The sequence below is a fragment of the Lissotriton helveticus genome, chromosome 8 (genome assembly GCF_964261635.1).
Source record: "Lissotriton helveticus chromosome 8, aLisHel1.1, whole genome shotgun sequence".
NCBI lineage: Eukaryota > Metazoa > Chordata > Amphibia > Caudata > Salamandridae > Lissotriton > Lissotriton helveticus.
Window position 1 is genome coordinate 851,365,703 of NC_136069.1, and position 12,748 is coordinate 851,378,450.

Consider the following 12,748-nt stretch of genomic DNA (forward strand, 5'->3'; position numbering starts at 1 on the left):
AAGAAAAATATCGGCATCTTCTTTGAACTTGTCTGACAACTGGAATTCACTCCTAACTCTGCTAAGGAAGGAATTCACAGCATATTTCACAGTACAGAACTATCTTCAGTCTTCATTCAGAGAGAGCCAAGTATTCAAATTGTAATGAGGATCAGACAGGAGTGTACGTCGTGAACAGCAGTCTTCATTTTGGGTCAGAAGATAACGACGGCAGTCACATAGTATATGGGGGTATCTTAATTATATGCATATGGTTGATACTGTTATATACCACCACTTCAACTCTGCTGGCACAAAACTGAGACTTTGACCCTTCAATAAATTCTACTAAGCAGGGATATTTCCACTACTTAAGATCTTTTGAAGTAACCATAAGAGAGCAGCAAATTCCACATTACTAAAAGGTGGGTAGAGAGTTAGAAAGATTTTAGGTTAGAATTCCAAGGGTGTTTGAGAACTGTAGTAATGATGTGCTTAATGTTTTAGGTGTGACCAGACCATTTCAGAAGAGTCTTAACGACACCTTGTGGCAGTCTCTCTTGTCTCTCCACTTCCCCTTTCCCCCTCCCTCCTGGATTTACAGTACTCTGGGTCCAGGGGTGTTGGGGAGTTGGGAACTATTCAGCTGGAACCTCCCTTCATGCCAACTGTTCCCACGGAAACCAAAGGAATTCAGGTACACTTCGTGACAACTTGATAGAGACATACTGGCCTCAGTCCTATGTCAAAACTATGGTATATATTATTCCAATGTGCAGAGCCTATTAGGTATATAGGAACTACACTACAGAAGGACAGCCCTGGAGAAGTCACGGGATATTTCCCGTTGACGAAACACGTGTTGGCTGGATGCTCTTGGTGCTTTTCTCGAATAAATATAGAACAATAAAAACCTACTCATGGAAGTTTATTGACATTTGTATTTGAAACACTTGATGAACTCTCATTGACTAATCATAAGCGTGTGCATAGGATCTTTTATTTACAGTTTTGTGCAGGATTCCTCCCTCCACACGTTTAGGGGTCTTAGGGTGATTCCCCTACCTTTTGCACTGAACGAAGCAAAACTCCACCCACTTATACGCAAAAACAGCTAGGCGCTACCACTTCCTATACCCACAACACCCCATCCCAGAGTATCACCATGCACTTTGACATACAGGAAATCAAAAATTACCACAATTAACACCGGATGCCAATGGAAATAAACATTTCAATTAATGAATTTGTCCTCGCATACATATCACAGCATACTGACCCTTGCTGGGCATGCTTCCAAGCTATGGTGACACAGCAATTAGAGTGCAGTAGTGTAAACTTCACTAGAGTCTGTCACTGTTCATGTAAAGCTAGCATGGCATACTCCACAACTCATGACAAAATAAGCCTAGATCTAGTTTTGTGAGAACAATCACATGCTTCAAATGTACCCACAATAGGATCATGTAATGCCTGATTTGTGGGACATCACATACCCACAGTGTCTCACAATGGTAATCTTGCACTCTACTGTGACAGGGTGGACATTGTCATGTTGTCATGTCTGCATTACAGATACAATGACATACACAAACCATTAACTATGTATGAGTCCCATACAATGCGGGTGTCCAGGCAAGTGTGGGACACAAAGATACACTAGAAATAAACATATCAAACATAAGCGTGTGTGGCTGTTCAATGTCACTGTGTAGTCATTCATTTGTAAATGCATCATCCTGGACTTGTAAAATACACCACCTGTACATTTTCACATCACACAGATTGCATTCTGGGTCACACCATGAGGCAAGGACTTTATAAAGACTGAACCTTCACTGTCAAAAATGCTTGGTGACTGTGACCAAGCCTAAGAGTGTAAATGGAGTTATGTGTTTCCCAGTTGTTAATAGCCTCCCAATAACTGTGACATGTGCCCCTCACGGTTCGGTCATCTTGGGAGTGAGAGCGTTTCAGTTAGATGTCATTTTCAGCAGGGAAAAGCTGCATCCAGCTATGCATTTACTCAAAATGTCAACATTTTCAATAGTGTCTGCCCTGCCAACTGATTACTCAAAGGATGTGGTAGGCGCATCATGACCGATTCCGAAACAGTCGTTGGCTGTTAGTTATTATGGTGACAGACGCAGCTTTTGGAATGTGTCCGTATCGGCTGGAAACCGACCTGAAAACCTCCCATTGCCAATGTATTAAAGTCACTCGCGGTCCGATTATATTTTTTCTAACCATGCGGTACGGGTCTCCTCTGCAAGCAATGTAATGCAGTGGACTGATTCAGAAAATGCGACCAACGTGAACCTATCACTTTGGCCGCATGGACTGAAGACCACCTCTGCGGTTTAGATATACGTCTGTCTGTTCCCTAGAGACTTAGAAAAACCAAAGGGGATGATGGACGGAGTGTTGACAATACAAACACTCACCCCCAGTCAACTGATCTGGGTTTAATCCATCACCGTTCTTTAGCTCACTCCGCCACCCCAGTTCAGACATGGCCATATGCAAATCAGTCTGAACCTGTGCCTCATGGGAACAGTCCAGCCCGAACTGCCAAGCCATGTCTTCCCTGGACCGGAATCAAGCTTCCCAGGACCAGTTTCTGGCATTACAGCCGTCTTCAGCCGGGCTTGCTTGAATCCAGTGGCAAAGTGAGCAAGGGACTCACGTCTGAGCATACCCTGCCAACTTAGGGCGAACAAAGAAAAACCAAAGGGGATGATGGACGGAGTGTTGACAATACAAACACTCACCCCCAGTCAACTGATCTGGGTTTAATCCATCACCGTTATTTAGCTCACTCCGCCACCCCAGTTCAGACATGGCCATATGCAAATCAGTCTGACCCTGTGCCTCATGGGAACAGTCCAGCCCGAACTGCCAAGCCATGTCTTCCCTGGACCGGAATCAAGCTTCCCAGGACCGGTTTCTGGCATTACAGCCGTCTTCAGCCGGGCTTGCTTGAATCCAGTGGCAAAGTGAGCAAGGGACTCACGTCTGAGCATACCCTGCCAACTTAGGGCGATCAAAGAAAAACCAGACTTCACTTGTCTGCACTACCTGCATCATTCCTGCATCTCCTATCTCTCTATTGCTGTGTCCACATCCCCTGGGAGCTACTATGGCACGTACAGAGGGCAAAGCCTCAGCCTTCACCCAGGAGGAAAACCAGGTGCTGCTGGACAGACTCCTGCCTCTGTACAGCCAGCTCTAAGGCAAACCAGGGGAGCAGATGAGTGACGACCACACTGCATTGTCATTTGACAGGGGCAATAACCATGCACTACTGGCATTAGGAATCTCACAGAAAAGAATGTAAACTGTTTTTCATTAAGTTTAAAGTGCCTAGATAATTTTCCTGGCCAAGTACACAGCTGTAGAAGTGTGTGTACTGGGGTAAACAACTTATCACTGTTCTCATGGGATGGAGTCATCATTGAACAAAGGAGAACTGCACATAATGCCACTTGTCTACCTACCCCTTAGGCATTAATGCTAATCTGACCATGACCTATGTGTACCAGATTTTGACTCAGAAATATGTGGCATGTTAACTAAGGGTCTGTCTACAGTGGCGGTGGGTCCATTGGGGGCGTTGGGGCGTTGCCCCACTAGCCACCGTCGTCACGTCACGCTGCAATTAAGTATATGCAGTGCAATTCAAAAATAAATTAGCCCAGCTAAGAAGCGCACTCACAGTCTGCGTGCGTGCGTCAATGAGAGCCAGCTGTACCGGGACATTGAAGCAGAATCGGACATCGCAGAAGGGTGTGGGGCGGGGCTGCGGGACAGTAAGTGACAGGGCCAGCTGAGCAGAAATAGGAGCGCTGCGTAGCAGGCAGCACAGTGTGTGCGCATTTTGGACTAGTCGGTTTTTTACGACTGGCCCACGCATGCGCACACGAGGTAGTCCCTTCCCTCCTCCTCCTCCCCTCTAGCTCGCAGACAGGCAGGGACCCGGGGGACCCGGGTCTCACATGGGCAGTATTCACCCTGCTCTTTATCCAATCCTGGCGCAGTGGCGCTGTTAAGCTGCGCCAGGATTTGCTGATTAAATACACATTGCAGCAGAGTTCAGCACTGTTGCCGCACGTGAGTGGTGCAGAAGAGCGGGAGACTGTGGGTTCGAGACTCCTATGGTGCACAAACACGTTGTCATGTCACAGCTTTTACGTCTTTGGCCAGGGCCCTCTTTTAGTCTAGACCGGGCCGATTTTGCGCTATGATTGTCACAACGAGCTTTTCAAATTGCAGAGACAGCAAAAAATGTTGGCCGGTTGTTCGAATTCCAACGTAAATCTACCACAATCATGGGCCCTGTTGGGAGGGGGAATTAAAGGTCTTCACTCAGAAGCTGTAATTAAAACAGCGGAGTGCATTTAGCAAGTTTTTCCCCGAAATGCAGCTACCCTGCCTTTCATAGAAAACAACTTAAAAAAAACAATCTCTTCTTACGAATATTCATGGGATCAAGGATATAATTATTGAACGACTACCCCAGTCGGACTCGGACCCATTCAGTCAGAAGATGGCGCGGGACGGTAAGTTTGAATTAATTTATATCTTTTTTTTCATTAAACTCCTCCCGCCAATGCCCGTCATTGTTCATCACCCATCCCTAACCGATGAATCTGATGCATCCTATCTGTCTTGTGGCCTTGTAATATTACTATTGAATGTGTTGCACTGCGAGTCATGTGAAACCCCTGCATATCTGTGGACTCGAAGGTCTTAAACTCAGTGTCCAAACCAACACAGTGCTTGCTTTTTTTTATTGTCTGAATGATGAGTATTGAAGTGTGTACTCATGAAATGTTTTACTCCGTAAGCATTAATTAGTGCTATATTTGTTTTTCTAACCATATTTTTAGTAAAGAGTGATAATTTTTGATAGAATGTCATCTTTTGTTTTTAGCATCTATTTTATATATTATGCCTTTAAGAAGAATAGTTTTGCCAGTAGACTCTGTTAACCTCAATACACATGTTGAGAGTTGAAGGAGAAACGTCTGTGTAATTCACCCCACACCTGTTTAGGCCTCACAGCAGCAGTGTGACTGGGCTGTGGAGGCAGCTGTGCTAGATGTGTGGTACTGAGGGGGGCTGTGGAGAAGGAGGCCTAGAGAGGGATGCGGGATCTCCCCTTGGCAGTGGTGAGATGGGGTGACACAGGTCCCAGCAGCTTTTCGACCTCTGTCGAGGCATGGTGGTAGAGGTCACATGCTCTGTGTAATTCCACAATGCACCGTTATTTCAGGAGTGCGGGGATGGCCGGTATCTGAGTTTATTTCTGAATAAAGCACCGCAGACATTGCTTTGCTACCTATCATTACTCCAATCTCAGAGCCACCCCAAGTACTCCTTATCGCTCTTGTGGTGGTCGGTTGTTCAGAGCGCTTAACCCAATGCTGATGTCTAGGTGCCAATGCCACATTGAACCGTAACGTTGCCGCAATGCGCTCTTTATTTCGAAAGGAAAGCTTGAGTTAACAGTAGCATTCAGTCTGTTTGAGGTTGGCATCTCCCATGTCTCTTAATATCCTGCTTCAGGTGATGCCACGTGTCTGTCCTTGTACCCGCAAAGACAACCTTTATCACTAAACTCCAAGTACTGGGCGGCGCCGCCTACACCTCAATGAGACCCTCTCGAAACCCCCAGTCCTGGTCTGATTAGGGCTTACTTTTAGGCCTTTTTTCAAAGATTTTAGGAAACTTTGAGATTCTTTTATGAAAACAAGTTTTGAGACTATACATGAAAGAGCAAAATTACAACAGAGTGGAAATTACTTGACCGGGTCATAAGACATCACTAATTTCTATTTCAATCAGTGGCAAGACTCCCACCGCTCCTCATTTGTGCGTTTTTGATGCCCTGGCCTTTACGTTGGCATGATGGCTCAGTCAGTGACTTAGGCTCACATTGACAGAGACATGCGGGAGGTAAAAGGCTCAGACTAGATCAGATATAGTGCTACCTCTTCATAGACCTATATAAACTGTGAACGACTGATGCATACTGCGCACTCGTGCTTATCTCATTGTATAAACCACATAGAGCTCAGTATAAACTTTGAACAGCAGGTGCATGTTGACTTCTGTGCTTTGCGCGTTTCAAAAACCGCTCAGCAGAGATAGGTTAGCCAGTTTTATAGGTCTGGACACACTGTCAGTGGAAGTTTACGCGCCCAACACTTTGAAATGTCACCAGCCGCCACTGGTCTGTCACCATGTCATCCTTACAGGTGAACTCCCATCAGAAGGCCAAGCTGTGGAGGACCATCACCTGGAAGGTGCCCTCTGTGAGGGTCGCTAATCGGCATATCATTCATTGTTAAGTAGTTGACATTGTGGTTGTGGTGTTTGATATTACGACACCCAATGTCACAGACAACATAATATGTGAGGGAGCAATGATTAACTGGCATACTAATAAGTGCCATGTACTGAACAATACTAAAATGTAATAGCACAAGTCCAATTGATGGATTTGGTTGATCTGTCAAGAGTTGTGATGATACCTATGTGTCAAGTAAATACGGATTACTCATGTGATTCTTTTTCCTTCTTGTTCACAGCAACAGCTCCAGCCAGTGGAGGAGGCAGCGCCATGGACTAAGGAGAAGAAGCTCGCCAGACTGGTTCCAGTGCCGAGTCAGAGCAGGAGCGAACCAGTGGCATGGAGGGTGAGTGGAGCCTCACTGAGGGCACTTCTGACGTGACATCAGTTAGATCACCAACCAGCTCCAGCCTCAGAGAGGACTTCAATGTGGTGATGGGTGTGCCAGGAATATCCCAGTCCACAACCCCCCTACTATCTCCACCCCCCAGCTGCTCTCCATCCCACTGTCCGTGGCTGCTCCCCTAGAAGGGGACCCATCTCCTTCGCACCAGGCACCTCACCCCCTGCTGTTGTACTGAAAAAATATAAGTCTAATAGAGCCATACCCTCCAATAGCCCCAATGCTAATTACCAAATAATCAGTCAGTTGGCATGGAAGAAGTTCCAATCATTTATTCTCAATGGACTCTGCGCAGAGGAGCCTCCCCGTCCACACCCAGTCAGTGTGACAAGAAGACTGCCGGTTCATATTCAAACAAGTCATTATATACTTTCAGTTCAACACACCTTATCACTGTAAAAGGAAAAAAACCTCCTTTGGCCCCTTCGCTGAAGGAAGGAACCATATATGGCACACATGATTAGTTCAAAGCTTAGCTATTCATTACTGGGCAGCTCAGGAAGGGTGACTCCCTTTTCGTTCTCAGGCACGAGAGTCTGCAAGAATGTGTTCATCCCACATGAAAGGCAGATGCGACCTTGAGTTTCCCAAGTTAGAATCAATGCTCCATTCATAGCCCAGGCCGACCTTTCAGATTCTCCCTTTACACAGTGACAGGTCACGTGTTTTCCTAGCAAGAGCAAGAGGTACGCGGAAATGACACCAACATGGGGTTTCGTCAGAAAAGGCCAGATTCTTAATGTATACATAATTCGAGTATATTCACAATGGAGGGGTTAACCTAAGATAGTATGCTAATAAATGGGATAAATTAGGCCAATATTATATGATATCGATTTTATATTACTTCAAACCGCCCTTTTGGCCTAATGTAGCCAATATACATACAAAGAAAGAAAACGTTTTAATCCAAAAACACACCTTCATCCATTTACATTAGAGCTGCAATTTCCTTCTGTACTAACTGTTTCTCAATTTTCGCCTGTTTTGAAATGGTCAATGAGGAAGTGAGCTTGGCGGTGTAATATGAGCAACATTCTGGGTCGCAATGCAGGCACAGGCAACAAGTAAATACCACACCAATTACTCCAGCTAGGATCATAAAGATCTTTCAACCCCAGCTGGACAAGAGGTTCCCAAAACCTCCCAGTCAGGGACCAGGTGCCATTTTCAACATGTATGTCTAAAGCTAAATAATGCAGTCCTTGATCATTCTCTCTATCGGGGAACGTCGTTTACGACGCAACTTTTAGCACGCAGTGCTATTACAACGCGGTCTTTAAATCGCATTCTATTACAACGCATGACTCTGGGGGGCGCTCAAGGATAGGGAATACTTTTAATTTACTATCCAACACCTTCCCTAGTGTCAACGGGGACTGGTGTTGGAATAGTAAATTAAAATGTTCACTATCCAACACCCCTTTCTGTTATGCGTTGTAAAAGAATGCGTTATAAAAACCGCGTTGTTACAGCATGCATGCTAAAAGCATGCGTTGTAACAACGTACATCCTCTCTATCAGTTCCATTAAAACTAACTAGTTGACATTCCATTGCCAGCAGAAGGTGAGATCACCACTACCTTGCACAAAACCATTATTCATTTGATTAATCAGTTCACTAAAAGCCAAAGATTTTTCTTAAGAAAAATACAAATTGAGTCCTAAGACCTAAGTCGACTTATACTATTGGATACCATGTATAAAATATGTTCTGCTTGATTATACACAGATATTCGGATACATATTCTAATAATGACATTTTCTTAATATATATGTCTGATTCAACTGAATATACATGTTATTACACAAAAACACTGACTTGCTCATGGGAAACATTTTGGTCAATGGAAAGAACTAGAGTACTCAGCGATGTTGAACCATTGGAAACCCTAAACTTCATTTTCTTATCTAGCCAGAACACCTTCATGCTTCCTTCATTACATTCAGGCAAGCACTTAGATGCATGATACATTTTTCTTGGTCATCTCTCAGAATCTAACTCTAATGCAGATGCACTGTACTTCCAGGACATCTTTATTACATAATTACTTAGCTTGAAGAGTAGTAAATATATATATACTACCAAAAATTAGGCCTCTCAACCTATACATGTAGCAAAAATAGGGACAAGACCAGATCTTCCTTTGTTAATCAAAAAGAGAAGCAATCCAGGGCCCTACAGCTAGTAGAGACTATCATTACTACATCTGTGTCAGACCTTGTGTGGTATCAAACGGATCATCAAGATTATCAATGCTCTCAGATGAAATGGTGATACCATTTGTCAGAGTACGGGCTTGATACTATTCTACTAAACAGAACACTACTCTAAAACATTGTTAAGGGCAATCACACACATTCAATTCTTTTGGACCATTTTGATGTATCTAGCATCTACTTAAATTGTACTGAAATTGCTTGTGCAAGCAACTATGCCCAAAGTCCGTCTAAGCCTCTTTGGTAGGCTTCTATTGTCCATCAAATCTTCTTCCTCCGCGTTGGGCCTCTCGATTCCGGCCATTCCATGACAATAGTTCTTCTTAGTATCTGTTGGAGTGCACTCCTGGCAAACATTCACAGCTCACTCGAAAGTCTCAATGTCTCTAGGCAGTGCACCAATGTCTCTCCTCTGCGGCAGGCACTACAGATACCATACTCTTCAGTGGTCGCGGGCCCAGATCATATCGTGCAGACCTGGATACTATTAATCAGGAAAGAGCAACAGGCTGTCGCATTCAGCAACACTCTTAGGCTCCAACACTTGTTATTCAGTGTCAGATGACACTCGGGCTGCTCTTTCATTCTAATTTTCCTTTCAACATGGGTATCACAAATATAGTGCTGCGTGCCAATTTCAGATCCTCTGGTGCACTGCCCTTCTGTTGGAACAAAGGAAAGGAATGAGGTGGCCAAAACGTAGGCCAAGGGGACAAGGGACCGCGTGCTGTCAGAGGTTACTAGCACATGACAGGTAGAAAACTGAAGCTTCAAATCAGCCCTGTCATCAACAACAGGGATCCTCTTTCTTTCGCTCTTTTGCACTGAGACACTTGGTCTGTAACAAACAGAGAAGCAGCTCCTCCTTTTTCACTGATGTCCTACGCCATCTGATGGAGCAAGCACAATGCTTTGGAGATGCCATTGATGAAGCGCTGGTGATCTCTGTCCAGCTTTGCTACTTTCTGGGTGCTGGGGCTGTAGGTCCAAGACGTCCACCCTCATCTATAGCTGTCACTGATGGGAGTTTAGAACTCATCTTTATCACCTGTTCTGCAGGGTTTTATGATACTTCCTTGTACTCTGGAAGATCCATCAGAATCTAGTGATGTAGGATATGTGACACAATTGTTAGTTTTCTTCAAATTCATTGTTATTTATCAATGTGACTGCAAACAGGTGGTCTGCAATCTTCGAGGGAGTGGCCAGTCGCTATGGGACTACTGTAATCTAGAATGCACTGTCACTTTCATAGGATACAAAGGAAAAAGGCAATGCTTCTAGTTTCTTCAATTGGGTGCTCTTTATTATTTTCACTGATTTCAACGTGGGAGCATTATCCTCTGCCATTCAAGGGTAGATAGCTACATGGGAAGTCTATCACTTTTGCTCATAAATTTTTTCATTACTTGTACCGAACTGCGGACACTTCTAAAATGATTCTTCTTAATAAAAAACACCTAGATTGGACGCCTAGGACCATCCTCTCATGCTATAGGAGCAGCAGGAAAGATCTAAAACTGCCAATTTCACAGGGCTCTTATCTGTAAAACAACATGTTCTTCAAAACATTTTTGCTAAGGGTCACATGGGCATCTTCCTGCGTTCTACTTTCCCTAATCCAAACTATGCAGCATCAGCTTCTAATAAGGACTGTGAGTTTATTTACACAGACCAGCTAATAAAGAACTAGCAATGCACTTTCAAGACTACAATAATGGTGTTATCACCTAAAACTTGTAGGACAAAACTACCCACAACTAATCCCCTTTAAAATTCAAAACAAAACATGAGAAAAGGAGAGAGCAACATACATATTACCTAGCCTTAATTTGTAAGGGAGCTTAGCGGGGAGCTGGGGAGCTAGCCTCTTTCCCCCGGTTTGACAGGAGGAAATCTGAAACAGATTTCACATCTGTCAACACGAGCAATCCCAGTGTGTAGCAACTGGGCATAAACAAAATTACAGAGCACTTTTGAAAGGGCTAGAAATCCCTTTAGTAAATGTACAAATGTCATTGCCTCAGCATATAAGCATTAGTGCTGTATAAATATGGAAAAGCTTTATCTGTTAATCAAAGGTCTCATATACTGTTATAAGCAGTGGGTAATATACTTTCTTTCATAATATAGGAGTCAGCTATTTGTATTATACCTAAATGTATGCATTTTACTGAAACCTAAGGCAGATTAAAACTGCTCTGAATGCACAAATTGTGGTTGGAAATTAATGAATTCTTGTGCCCAATTCGACTTTGCTAGTTGGGACACTTAAAAATGAATATCCTATACGTTTTACATATTAAACATCTTCGTAATGTTTTCTACTAACTGCAGAGATTGGACATTAGATATATCACATGTAAATCCTTAGAAAAATGACTTTTTTACGCCTGTGCTGAGTGAAATTCCATATGCAAATGTCCTCATTATGTGACACCATAACTTAAACAACATTTTAATGCTAGGAGGTCGAAGTATTTAGCAACAGAACCAAGAATATGCTTCAAAAATACTTAAAGAGAGGAAAACCCTTAATTGAAATTTTTTCCTGTAATACAAAATATTGAACCTTATTTTTAAAAGAGCATTCTGAGATGCAAAGTTTCACCCGTGTTTAACTGAAGAAGTCCTTGCTGAGTAAACATTCCTGTCTATCTGTGGCCTACAAAAACGACAGCTGCTTGCTTAGCGGCAATAATAGCTACTTCTCAGTGTTGAAACGAGTGCATGGTGGGAGTCAGTCTTATTTAAAACAGACTTTTCAAGTTCAAAAATGCGTGTGCAATACAGCAAAATCCAATGTATTCAGATGATGTGTTTGCCTGTTAATGTCTAATACAATATATCTAAGGAAAATTCTTTATAATGGTTAATTTTATTATAAAACATGCAATTTAATTTTTGAGGCATTTTATCCCTATTAAGGAATACTGAAAAGGAAACCTGGTGTCCTTTAAGGAACAAAGGCATACCATACACTACCTAGGAAGCAGAACAGGATTAACTAGCGCAGCATCAGAAAAGTTTCAGGTCACCTTTAGCAAGAGCCACAAAGTTATAGTTTCTTCCCTAGGATCCAATCAGGGAAACATTTGTTTTAATCAAGGCTGCCCGTCCCTTAAGGGAAGGAGCAGTAACATGGCTAACTGCAGGTGACAGACTTTTTATCCGGTATATCCCTTTTGTTTGTCTTCAATACCATTATAGCCAATTAGACATGCACTGGTGAAGTGTTGTCTCTTATGCTCACAGCATGAAGTATCATATCTATGAAATTTAGTAACCAAATAATCAGAACAAGTTCAACCAACAGTTGCCCAGCGATGGACATCGTCATGACCATCCCCTCACAACACAGGGGAGGTTGTACTAGTATAAAAAAAATAGAAGTGTCAATATGACACAAAAACAAAATTATACATAAAATAAAAACACATATGCCAAGCCATCAGGTATACTTGCTGTATACCAAGCACTGAAAGCATAGACAGATCACAGTAACACATGCAAATAAGCAGCGATGCACAACACTATGTCATGTACTCTATACACAGTGAACCTGCAGCCCAAAACCCAATATTCTGGCCTGCTCAATTTGTCAGTCTTAAAATAAATATTCAATTTCTCCACTTTTCTCTCTCTCATCAGACTGCAGGTCATCTTTGTAATGATCAGCTGTTAGCTCAACGTACGGTGTCGCTTCTGACACACAGGACCAGCAAGAACAATTCATAATAGGACAAAATGCACAAACATGAATAACACATGAACATTTCTTTTCAAATGGG

The 12,748-nt window shown here is 43.1% G+C and overlaps 1 long non-coding RNA gene across 2 annotated transcripts in view; it reads left to right on the forward strand.

The window, feature by feature from the left end:
* LOC144772960 (uncharacterized) overlaps nt 1–12,748 on the forward strand; it is a 940,307-nt gene that overhangs the window by 254,884 nt on the left and 672,675 nt on the right. For both annotated transcript variants that reach the window (XR_013599883.1, XR_013599882.1), the window contains exon 3: nt 6,573–6,680. This is a non-coding gene — a long non-coding RNA (uncharacterized LOC144772960). The remainder of the gene's footprint in view (nt 1–6,572; nt 6,681–12,748) is intronic.